Here is a 12,004-nt window from a genome sequence, read left to right as displayed (position 1 = left end):
GTTCACTCCTTCAGGTACCTCTCCACAAAAGTTCAAAAATGTTCGGACAAATTGAGCGCTCGATAACTCTTGAAGACAGATTTTGTCCATACTTTGCACATCGTGACATAGGTAAGTTTTCAATATATATTCTATCGGCCCACTCCTTCGAGTACCTCCCACAAAATGTTGGAAAAATTCAGTTTAGGACCTGCTGTCGAATCGCTTTGTTGTAACAACTTGTATTCACTGCCCGCATTACGACAGATAATTTAACTACAAATACCGTTATATCTGACGATAGGAGAGGGATTGTAAATTATATTTTTGTGGACATGTAGAGTATATAGTAGCCGATATTTTCAATACCTATCATGTTTCACATATGCATTATAACGGTAATTTTTACTCGCTTTATTAAAAAATGTCAAAATATTAGCATGTTTTAATGGTTCCCCAGGATAGAATCAGCCTAAGAATTCACATAAATCCTTTGTCAGATGTGGTAAAGTTTTACAAAAACTATTTATAATTATAAATAAAGAGCGTGAGTGTTGGTTGCCAACAAATATTGTGCAAAAAATTTGTATAAGGGTCTTGGGATTTGATGAAAATCGATGCTTAGAGCTACAAAAAATATGAAGAAATCGGTAGAAACAATTTACAAAAGTCAAAATTTTATACTGAATTATGTTCAAAATTTTCAAGACTACAATAAAATTACAAAAAGGTCACATTTGGTAGGTCTATGAGTCCGAAACAGAGGAAAAATGGTAAAGATAACTCAAAATTTTACCTTTCCAGTCCAAAAATTTATATTTTATCTCAGGAAAGTGAATGCAAATCGATAGGTTCCACCCAGTTTCGTTAGCTGTGGACATCTATAGGTCCATAAAATAAAGAAAATCCCTCCGCCGAACGCTCCATGTAACCATCAAGTCCTTGGAATTTCAAAATGTTCTAAGGCATTTGATGTGAAGAAACAACTTAGCGATAGGGGAAGGCAGACGTTAATTTTTTTCAAAAGGATTTTGATTGTTATGGAGTTCACACATCTTTTACTCATGGTATATGTACCGAAATTTTTTTTCTGATCCGTTATTACACAAAAATGAGCGCCTATGTTTCTGTGCTTTTCATGTCATGCGATCTCTTCTAAATCAAAGCCCTTGGTGTTGACATGAATCATTCGGCGCACAGTGCGAAATATGAGCACTTTAGCGGAACTTTACTAATAACTTTTAAAGGAAAGGGCATATATTCCCAAAATTTTGCAAAAAGTCTCTTATATTAGTGGATAGTGTGGGCCTCAAATTGGGCCACATAGGCCCGCGGTTTCCCGTAGTGTTCATTTAACGCCGGCTGCCGTTTTTACGTTTAACATTCATTTTATAATCGATTTTGCTGCAAATTGGTATATTCAGTTTTCAGCGGATAGAAAACTTATGCGCAAAATATTTTCAATATAGGTTCGCGTTCAGGTATAGCCCCCGTTGAACGGTACCGGTGGATGGGACCTATTTTAAATGCTACAGACACATTTTCCAATGTATTTGGTTGTATTTTGGCATTTTATGTTCTTCGTAGATAGAAAACCACTGTGCGAAATATTAGCATCGTAGATACGCGTTTTTGCTATAGCCCCCATATGACGGGTTCCTTCATGTTAGGTATTTTAAATGTTGATGCAAATGTAAATTTTAAGATATTAGCGAATAAACATCCTCCTAACATAAAATCTGTCAACATAGATCCACTTCTGGCTGAAGCCCCACAACCCTACACATCCATTAAGGAGTCAAATGTTAATATTTTTTTGTTTTCATTTGTAGCTATAATGTTTATTGGTCCATTCAGCAGGTCTGTACCATTAATTTTGTTAATAATGTCTTTCAGATCAAGTTCCGGTCTGCACTGCATTACAATTTTAACGTATTTTGGTATTTGCACCGCAGCATCTAAAAATGTTGCACTATATATAAATCACCAACATTTACAGGTCAAAGCTATGAAAAATTGCGAGAGGATTCTTAATTTAACAGAAATCATCATTTGTTAGAATTAATGAGTCCATTTCTTCCAAACACAGTCAACAAAGGAGTTCATTGTCGCGTTCACCTTCCACTTTGGAAAATGCAATTAAATGAAATTTCCGAAGTCATTTAAAAAAAAAATTGAATTTCTCCGAAGACCGCACATTTCCGCAAAATAAAAAAAATAATTTGGAAAACTTCAAAAACACTTCTTTCCTATTAATATTGCATGAAAACAATAAGAGTTTTTTGCATTTGTTTAAAGAGTAAAATATCATAATTGTTTTGTAAAATATTAAGAAAAATAAATCATGGCATACTGACTTAGCATTTGTCAGCGCCACGCTATTTTTTTAATGAATCCAAATTATATTTCTTAGAAAAAAAAAATATGAAGCAAAAGTGCAACTTTAGTTGCATTTTTAAGTCGTTTCGCGGAGTAAATCGCCAAACTGAGTATGGATCATTTGCAGTGGAGTACTTAGCTAACGAATTCAATAAAAATTTAATTAATTTTATGTACTTCAAAATTCCTTAAAGTTCCACTAAACTTCCCATATTTCGCACTGTGCGGCGGTGGGATTTTCTTTATTTTTTGACCTATGTATGTCCACAGCTAACGAAAGTGGGTGGAATCTATCGATATGCATTCACTTTCCTGAGATAAAATACCAATTTTTGGACTGGAAAGGTAAGATTTTGAGTTATCTTTACCATTTTTCTTCTGTTTCGGACTCATAAACCTACCAAATGTGACCTTTTTATATCCTCAGCATTTATGCTAACGAGGGTATATACACTTTCATACGGGCACAATGTGCCTCATCGAAATAATGGTTTTAGACCCCAAGTATGGTTGGACGAAATGTTTATTAGACAATTTGGAGTCGATTGAGCAATATCCGTCTGTCTGTCTATCTCCCAGGCTGGAGCGCACGATAACGGATCAATCGATTCGATCCAAAATTTGGCTTTCGTAATATTTTGTCCAAACTTAGTTTAAGTTCGAAGATGGGTTATATCGGTCCACTCCTTCCGGTACCTCCCCACAAAAGTTCGAAAATGTTCGGAAAATTTTTACGTACGATTACTCTTGAAGGGAGTAACCGATTTGGTCCATACTTTGAAAATCGTAAAATGTCTACCAGACTTAGATGATTATCCAATATGGACTCAATCGGTCCACAAAATTTGGGATAAGTTCAGTTTAGGACCTGCTCTCGAATCGCTTTGTTTTTTTGTTTTAGCTTGTATTCACTGCCCCCTATACGACGGCACAAGTTGCATCATGGGCAAGTCCACACTTCCTGAGAAAATAGCCCCATCGTTGCAAAAAACCCTATGACACCGTGTGAGGTGGTTGGTCCGGAAGATAACTCTCGAATGGATTTGCCTTAGTAATATTTTGTACAAACGTAGTTTAAGTTCGAAGGTAAGCCATATCGGTCCACTCCTTCAGGTACCTCCCCTACGAAAGTTCAAAAATGTTCGGAAAAATTGTAACTCTTGAAGGGAGTGGCCGAATTGGTCCATACTTTACACATCCTAATATATCTACCAGATATAGATCAGGTTCAAATTTGGACTATATTTGTCCACTCCTTCGGGTACCTCCCACACAAAATTTTGGATAAATTCACTTTAAGACCTACGATGGTACATTTTTTTCAGGGGCAAGTCTATACTTCTTGGGCAAACAGCCCGAAGGATGTAAAACCCCCCTATGGCACCATATGTAGTGGCTGGAGATCCACTTCCATAGCGGTCAATGTCGATCCATTCCTTTAAGTATCTCCTCCACAAAACTTTTGATCTTTAATCCTAATTAACATTTTTGTCGGTTCATACATCCAACATTTTTAAAACCCCCTAAATACATACATTTTTTGGGAAAAATTGTTGCCATATACACAGGCTGAGGGTATATCTCTGTCAGCAAAGCTGACTGATACTTTTTTACTTGTTGTAATTTGTTTGTAGTCTTGAAAATTTTGAACATAATTCAGTATAAAGTGTCGACTTTGTAAATTGTTTCTACCGATTTCTTCATATGAATATTTTTTAGAGTTCTAAGCATCGATTTTCTTCAAATTCCAAGACACTAATACAAATTGTTTGCACACTATTTGTTGACACTCACGGCCTTTATTTATAAATATAAATAGTTTTTTGTTAAAGTTTACCACATCTGACAAAGGATTTGTGTAAATTCTTAGGGTGGCTCTACCCTGGTGAACCATTAAAACATGCTAATATTTTGACATTTTTTAATAAAGCGAGTCAAAAGTACCGTTATAATGCATATGTGAAACATGTTAGGTATTGAAAATAACGGCTACTATATATATACTCTACATGTCCACAAAAATATAATTTACAATTCCTCTCATATATAACGGTATTTGTAGGCAAATATTGATTGGTTCTATTCAGATTAACCGGAGTGTATGTTAATGTTTTCGTCCCACTCCTCAAGGTATTTCACAACAATTCAAAAATATTTTTTAAAAAAGTACGTGTAATATTTGTTTGTCCAAACTTAGGTTAAGTTTGAAAATAGGCTATATCTGTGCCCATAGGGTACCTTCAAAGGTATGTAGACCTTTTTACCGTAATATTAGGTTTTTCGTGGCAAGTCCATGCTTGCTGGTGTAATGATCCAAAAGCTCTATATTATGCGATGACCAACTGAAAAATCTGGTGCACCCGATATCTATCGAAAAGAATAACTACCAAAATAAAATACACTTCCAAAATGGACAATACGGTTCATTCTTTCAGCTACCTTCTCCAAACTTATTTTGAGCTTTAATCCAAATCTATATTTCTTACGAACAAGTTTGACAAAATTCTGAAAATCTCATAAATATATATTTTTGGGAAATGGATATAGGTTGTGTAGCCGGTTTCAAATCACATATCGACGCCTCCAAACAATAGTATGCTAAGTCGACTTAGCATGTTTTCAAGTTCTTTACATTTTTATATTTAACGTCCTTTTATTTAAATTCTGTCAAATTTTGGTAATGATCGGACAATCCGAACAGAAGTTATAAACAAATATTTCCTTAGCATAGTACTGAAGGTCAAAGAAATTTCCAAACTTTAAGAGCTTGTCCTGCAAAACTCGCTTTTCAGAATTAGCAAACTATTATTTGGAGGTGTCGAACGTCCTTTAACTTAAATTCTGCCTAATTTTGGTAATGATCGGTCAATCCGAACAGAAGTTATAAACAAATATTGACTTCCCAGCAAAAAGTTTGCCTCCAAAGAGGCAGTTAAATGATATGTACAAGTGATCTGGATGTGCATCAAATTATGCATTTTCACTCATGATTTTTACAAGAGCGTGACTTCGGAAAGAGACACTCCATTGCACTGCATTTTAACTGACCCTTTGGCACTGCATTTTAACTGACCCTCTGTCATTGCATTTTAACTGACCCTTTGGGGTAGAATAGGAGGCAGTCCAAAGCACGTGTTTTGATACAGGCATTCTGCGGAAATTGTGCAAGCCATTACAAAATATGCCAGAACAAATAAAATACATTTATTATTTGTGTAAAACAAAAATATTAACAACTTTATTACATTAACACAAATTATGAAAATTCTCCATTGAATTCAATCGCAAACATGCGTGTTTCCTCCGCTTGCATTTGTTCCAAGCTGAACGGTTTTTGCTTCATTTGCTAAATGGGTTGTCTTCCCATCACCAGTTAAGATTTCTCAACAGCACTCCATTCGGAAATTTTCTTCTAGTGAGTTGCCGGAAAAATGTTCACAAATTAAATATTATTTAAATATTATTTAGTTTGTATTAACAAATGTTTGGACATGTTAACACCCTTATCTCTTTTTGGAAAATGTAAGCCGCTGCCTGTAGAGATGTACAATCTGATTTATGTACATGTAGGGATCTCTAACAACTGCTAATAAAATGTAGCGAACGGAGTGCCTTTTTCACGACTCCGTTTGGACTGCATCCGGATGCTGTTAAATTGTGAGGAATTGGAGTGCCTTTTTCACGACTCCGTTGAACTGCATCCGGATGTTGTTAAAATGTGACAAGTGGATGTGATTCTTAGGATTGCATCCAAATGCGGTTAAAATGTGAGGACTGGATTGCCTTTTTCACGACTCCAGTTGAACTGCATCAAAACATGCCGTGACAGAACTAGTCCACATTGCACTACTTCCAATTTATTTTGCTGGGTTAGCATAGTACTGAAGTTCAAAAAAATTTCCAAACTTTGATAGCTTCTCCTGCAAAACTCACTTTTTAGACTTAGCATACTATTATTTGGAGGTGTCGATATGATGAGGGTGAATTTCTGTCGTCAATATTTAGTATCTCTTAACATTATAACCCCAGTGCGTATGTTTCTTCCTAATTAGAAAGCAAGTAATAACAATCATACGTACGCGGGTTCCAATGTTAAGAAATAGTATGAAACAAAAACAAAAAAAATTAAAACACAAATAATTGCATAACTCATCAATGTTAACTGACTTTCTTGTCTTTTTACTATTTTTGAGTGTTTACTTATAAATTTGGTGTATAACAGATTTATAATCGGTTCAGTGAAATTTCAAGAGCGATTAAGGCTTTTAACTTAGAAAAAGTCAACAATTTGTATGATAATCAAATAATATTTAGCTTGTGAAATGGTCCTTATTTCTTTTCTATTGGTGCCAGTTATATTGTTCGTTTATGTCTGAAAACACATTACTGCGAAGAAATTTTATTTGGAACAGAAACGCTTGATCTTTATATTGTTGGTACTTAGTTTGATGCATGCAACAAAATAACTGGGCCATATGCTACTGTTACGAATTGCACTGATTTATTTAAGTTTATTTAAATGAATATATGTTAATTTAAGAAATTGAATTGTAACGTAAGTTTTTATCAAGCATTTTGTTTAATCGTATCAGTTTGGCAACAACATCTATTACTGCAATCATGAAATTATTGCTTAGTCTTAATTTACACTCTTTACTTAGCTAAATTGTTTTTGTACTCTCTCTCTCTCTCTCACTCATTCATGTTGACTATTCAATTATGCTTCTACATTTTGACGTCACTGTAACCCCTAGTACTCCCTCGTACATATTTATTACCGCTGGCGCACTGATGCGATGTTTACATTCATTTGAATACGAGTATGTGTGTATGTGCAAGTAGATCTCTTTTGAACATCCTAGCGAAGGGCGTTGGAACAGTCAATGCATACGCAAGTGTGTATAAACACGGGTGTGAAGCGGGTGGGTGTTTAGTTGTAAATCATATCGCGAGTTAAAAACGTCAGTGTAATCTAAACTGAATAGAGTAAAGCTGTATGCTTAACAGTTACTCAGAGTTAGCTGTGTGCTAGTAGAGAAATAAAGTCTTCCGTGAATAATTGAATAACGTCAATTTTCATTGTAAAATGGCAATTAACCCTTAGTGGCCCGATGTTTCCTGCGGGCAATTTTGCATGTTTGTGTATGCGTATTTCCCACATCGTTTGAAATATTTATGTATACTAAGTGGGTGACGATAGCTTGATTTCAGAAGAATAACAAAATGGAAATTACTTTTAAATAAATATTCTTGGAGTTTTGGTTTGGCTTGAGGTCATGCAAAACATAAAAACAACAATTTGTAGTTGGTTTTAATGTGTCACTTTATTTTACCGATATTTCGATCGTCCTCGACGATCATCATCAGGGTTTTTTGACTTTAAATAGAAAAAACAATAACATATTGTTACATAAAAATTTTTAAATACCAAAAATATAAATTTAGCAATAATTACATTTTGTTGTTTTACGTTAATAAATTGGCGAAAATTCTACTTCCACTCATGTTCTAAGGTATTTTCCAACTGAAGAATTTCTGTGTTTCTCAATAGTGCTTCGGTAGATTTGAGCACAATTCTCAGTATCTGTCTTGTAATTAATGCGATATTTTGATGGTACATTAATGATGTGGAGCATTTCCAACATATATCGCCGTCTGTAGTTATTTTCTTGTGACAGTATTTGTACGTCATTTAAGTCAGGTGTGTGTCCTGTTACGGCACAGTGTGCTGCTAGTGCAGTTTTTTGTTCTATAGGTTTGCTCTTTATTCTTTGGTCAGATTTATGCCCACTTAACCTTGTTTTTAATTTTGTTTTGGTTGTCCCGACGTAAACCTTTTCGCATGTATTAGAAATATCGCCATTACGTTTGATCTTGTAAACGACGTTCGATTTTTCTTCGTTTGGAATTTTCGCCTTTGTGCGGCTGAAAAAGTTGTTGTTGGTATTGTTGCTTTTCAATGCAATTTGGTATTTTTTGCGTCGTGGGTGTTTTGAATTAAAGTTTATAATTCTTCCCGACGCAGTTGGTTTTTGATACCAATCTAGCAACAGAATATTTCCTTGTCTAATTACAAGTGAGTCAAGATATGGTAACTTATTATTTTTCTCAGCCTCCATTGTGAAACGTAGCTGCTGATTATATGCATTTAAAAGACTGAGGGTAGCGTCAACTTCATCCCTTTTCACAATGCAAAATATGTCATCGACATACTTCGTCAGAATCCTTGGTTTTGTAGTCAATTTTTGCATGGTTTCATCAAGTAATTTTTCCATGATAATATCCGCGATTATTGGGGATATTGGTGAACCCATTGGCATGCCTTTTAATTATTCGTAAATTTTGCCATTATATAGGAAGTAACGCGAGTCCTTAATACATACGGTTAGTATATCAATAAATAAATGCATTGGAATTTGTGTGTGTTCCTTAATTATATTCCACTTTTCTTTTATTGCATTGATCGCAAGGTTTATTGGCACACTGGGGAATAGAGAAACAACATCGAAGGAAATCAACATTTCGTCGTCATCTATAAATTGTTGGTTGACCAAAGACTTAAATTCACATGCATCTTTTATATTGTATTTTGAGTCTTTTGTCAAAGACTTCAAAATATTAGCCATGTATTTTGATAGCTCATATGATGGTGAATTTATAAAGGAGCAAATAGGACGTAATGGAGTCCCGTCCTTGTGAATTTTCGGTAGTCCATAGATTTTTGGGACTACCGAAGTCCTGTTTATGAGTTTTTTTTTGTCATTTTATAACGAGGGTTTTGTCTAAGGTTGAGGTGAGCTTAGTCGCAGCCAGGGTCAACACAAGGACCCACGAAACCTTAAGTAAAAATACGAGTGATGACAATTCAATTCTTTATTATCACCCTTTGGTGCTTAATCAATGATTAACATGTGGATACTTATGTGAAATATGCAATTATGTATGGTGGTTATTCGTCTCAGCTGGGTGGAACCTTATTGTGGGCTCGTCAATCGTCTTCGGGCGACACGAGAAAGAGTGTTGTTGGTAAAGTTGTAGTTGTAGCGCTGGTGACCGGTGTTTACTTGATCGTACCCGGCGGTAGCGGTCGTTTCGTAGATGCTGGGCTGTAGTACTCGCACCCAATGACTCGGCTTGTTTGGCTTCTGGGTTGATGTGGTCGTGTTGAATCGACTCGGGTTGATGGTATTCGGCTTGGTGTAGTCGTGTTGAAGCGACTCGGGCTGATGTTACTCGGCTTGGTGTAGTCGTGTTGGAGCGACTCGGGTTGATGTTACTCGGCTTGGTGTAGTCGTGTTGAAGCGACTCGGGTTGATGTTACTCGGCTTGGTGTAGTCGTGTTGGAGCGACTCGGGTTGATGTTACTCGGCTTGGTGTAGTCGTGTTGAAGCGACTCGGGTTGATAATACTCGGCTTAGTGTAGTCGTGTGGAAGCGACTCGGGCTGATGTCTTCGGGTTGATGATACTCGGCTTAGGGTACGTCTTCGAGTTGATGATACTCGGCTTTGGATTCGGCTGTGGTAGTCGGGTTGAAGGGACTCGGGCTGATGTCATCGGGTTGATGCCTGGAACGAGAAGACGATCGTATTTAGAGGGAAGCGAACGAGTCGCGGAAGCGAACGAAACGCGGAAGCGAACGAATCGCGGAAGCGAACGAGTCGCGGAAGCGAACGAGTCGCGGAAGCGAACGAGTCGCGGAAGCGAACGAATTGCAATGAATACAAAAGAAGCGAACGAGTCGCGGAAGCGAACGAATCGCAGTGAATACAAAAGAAGCGAACGAGTCGCGGAAGCGAACAAATCGCGGAAGCGAACGAATCGCAGTGTATACAAGAGAAGCGAACGAGTCGCGGAAGCGAACGAATCGCAGAAAGCTTCGTTTATGTTGGGTACCAGGCGACTGCGGACACTGCCACACGTCAACTTCGTGTGTCTTCGGTTAACTCCGACACTTCAGGACTTCTGGTGTCAAAACCTGGAGTTCTTATTCGGGGGGCAAAGCGAAGTGAATGAGAATTACTTCCCCACACTTAAGAAATAAGTATAATTTATAGGCATTGAAGTAAAATAATTGCATTAAGGTAAGTGTTATGAACTGATAGTATTTTATTAAGATGTCCGGGTATGTATTGACTGAAGGTAAATTCATAGGTAGCGGTATTTATAGAAAGATGTACATTAAGGTGGGGCATATATTGGGGTGGGTAGACCGCAAACTAAAATATTATTAAGGAAAATAAATAAATGTAATGGTCACGTTACAATTTTCATTAATGACTTTTAATTCGAAAAGTTGCATGATTAATTTGTTGCACTTTTCTTGTAAGGTTGTTGTGGGATCTTTTCTAATGCGTTTGTATGTGCACATATCCATTAGTAATTGTTGCATTTTTAACTCGCATTCGCTTTTAAGCATTGCAACCGTTTTTCCACCCTTATCTGAGTTTAAGATTAATATCTCCTTATTTTCCTTGAGAAACTTGTTAGTTTGCACCACTGTACTTACAACAAAGCGATCTCTTTTGCTCAATTTGATGTTACGCATGTGGTCATTAATTAGAGTTACAAAGTTCATTCTCGCGTTCTCCTGTTGTTCTCTACTCTCTAGAGTCTGGATACAATCTTCTCCCTCAGCAATAACATTAAACAGTGGGAAAGTTGTCTTTGTTGTTGGGAGTGCGAATTTTGGTCCCAACGAAAGCAACCACTCCACATTGGTGGGTATGTTGGTGTTGGTTATGTTGACGAACCATTGTCTTTTGTGTTGTGTGACGAGTTCCCGATGTTGTTCTTGTTTTAATTTTTCTAACTTGTTGATATGAGTGGTTTTGTGTTTTTGGCTTTCAGTTTGAGTGATGATGTTTTCACTCTCTGTGAAAAGTGTGAAATCTTCTCTATGCAAAAGGTTGGCGAGTTTATCTTTGGCGATCTTTAAGCTCTCCATTGCCATATATGATTGTCTGTGCTTCTCTTGTATGAGAAGTTTGAGAACTTTTGTGTGGAAATTGTATGTGAGGGCATCTAATGTTGTCCTTATATTTGTTGGTATTGTGTTGTTAATTTTGAACATGGTGTGGGTGTTTTTTGTTGAGTTAGTAATGAAATTGGGTACTATACCTTTTTCTCTGCATTTGATGAGAAAAGTTGTCGTTGATTTTAGGCGTGCTGATTGCCTGTTACATTTTGTATATTGCTTGATGATCTTCCTAGTATCATCGTCATATTTTTGTTTTAAATTTTTGTATAATTTCATGTTGATTGTTTTAGTTTTGCGGCGTGCCGTCCGTGCTTTAATTTATGTTGTATTATAGTTGACCTTTGGACTTATTATTCTTGGAGTTTTGGTTTGGCTTGAGGTCATGCAAAACATAAAAACAACAATTTGTAGTTGGTTTTAATGTGTCACTTTATTTTACCGATAAAATTTGTCACACAGAGCCAAAATCAGAGAAGATTTACAAGAGAGCAACGTATGTACCAGGTTTCTCTGAACGTTTCTCGAACTCAAATCTATACAGCAGAGAAAAATACCAAATTGCATTGAAAAGCAACAATACCAACAACAACTTTTTCAGCCGCACAAAGGCGAAAATTCCAAACGAAGAAAAATCGAACGTCGTTTACAAGATCAAACGTAATGGCGAT

Source organism: Musca autumnalis, unplaced genomic scaffold, assembly GCF_047663935.1.
Source record: "Musca autumnalis isolate F117 unplaced genomic scaffold, ASM4766393v1 scaffold_2, whole genome shotgun sequence".
Taxonomy (NCBI): domain Eukaryota; kingdom Metazoa; phylum Arthropoda; class Insecta; order Diptera; family Muscidae; genus Musca; species Musca autumnalis.
The sequence above is the reverse complement of the archived record's forward strand: the minus strand, read 5'-3'. Positions refer to the sequence as shown.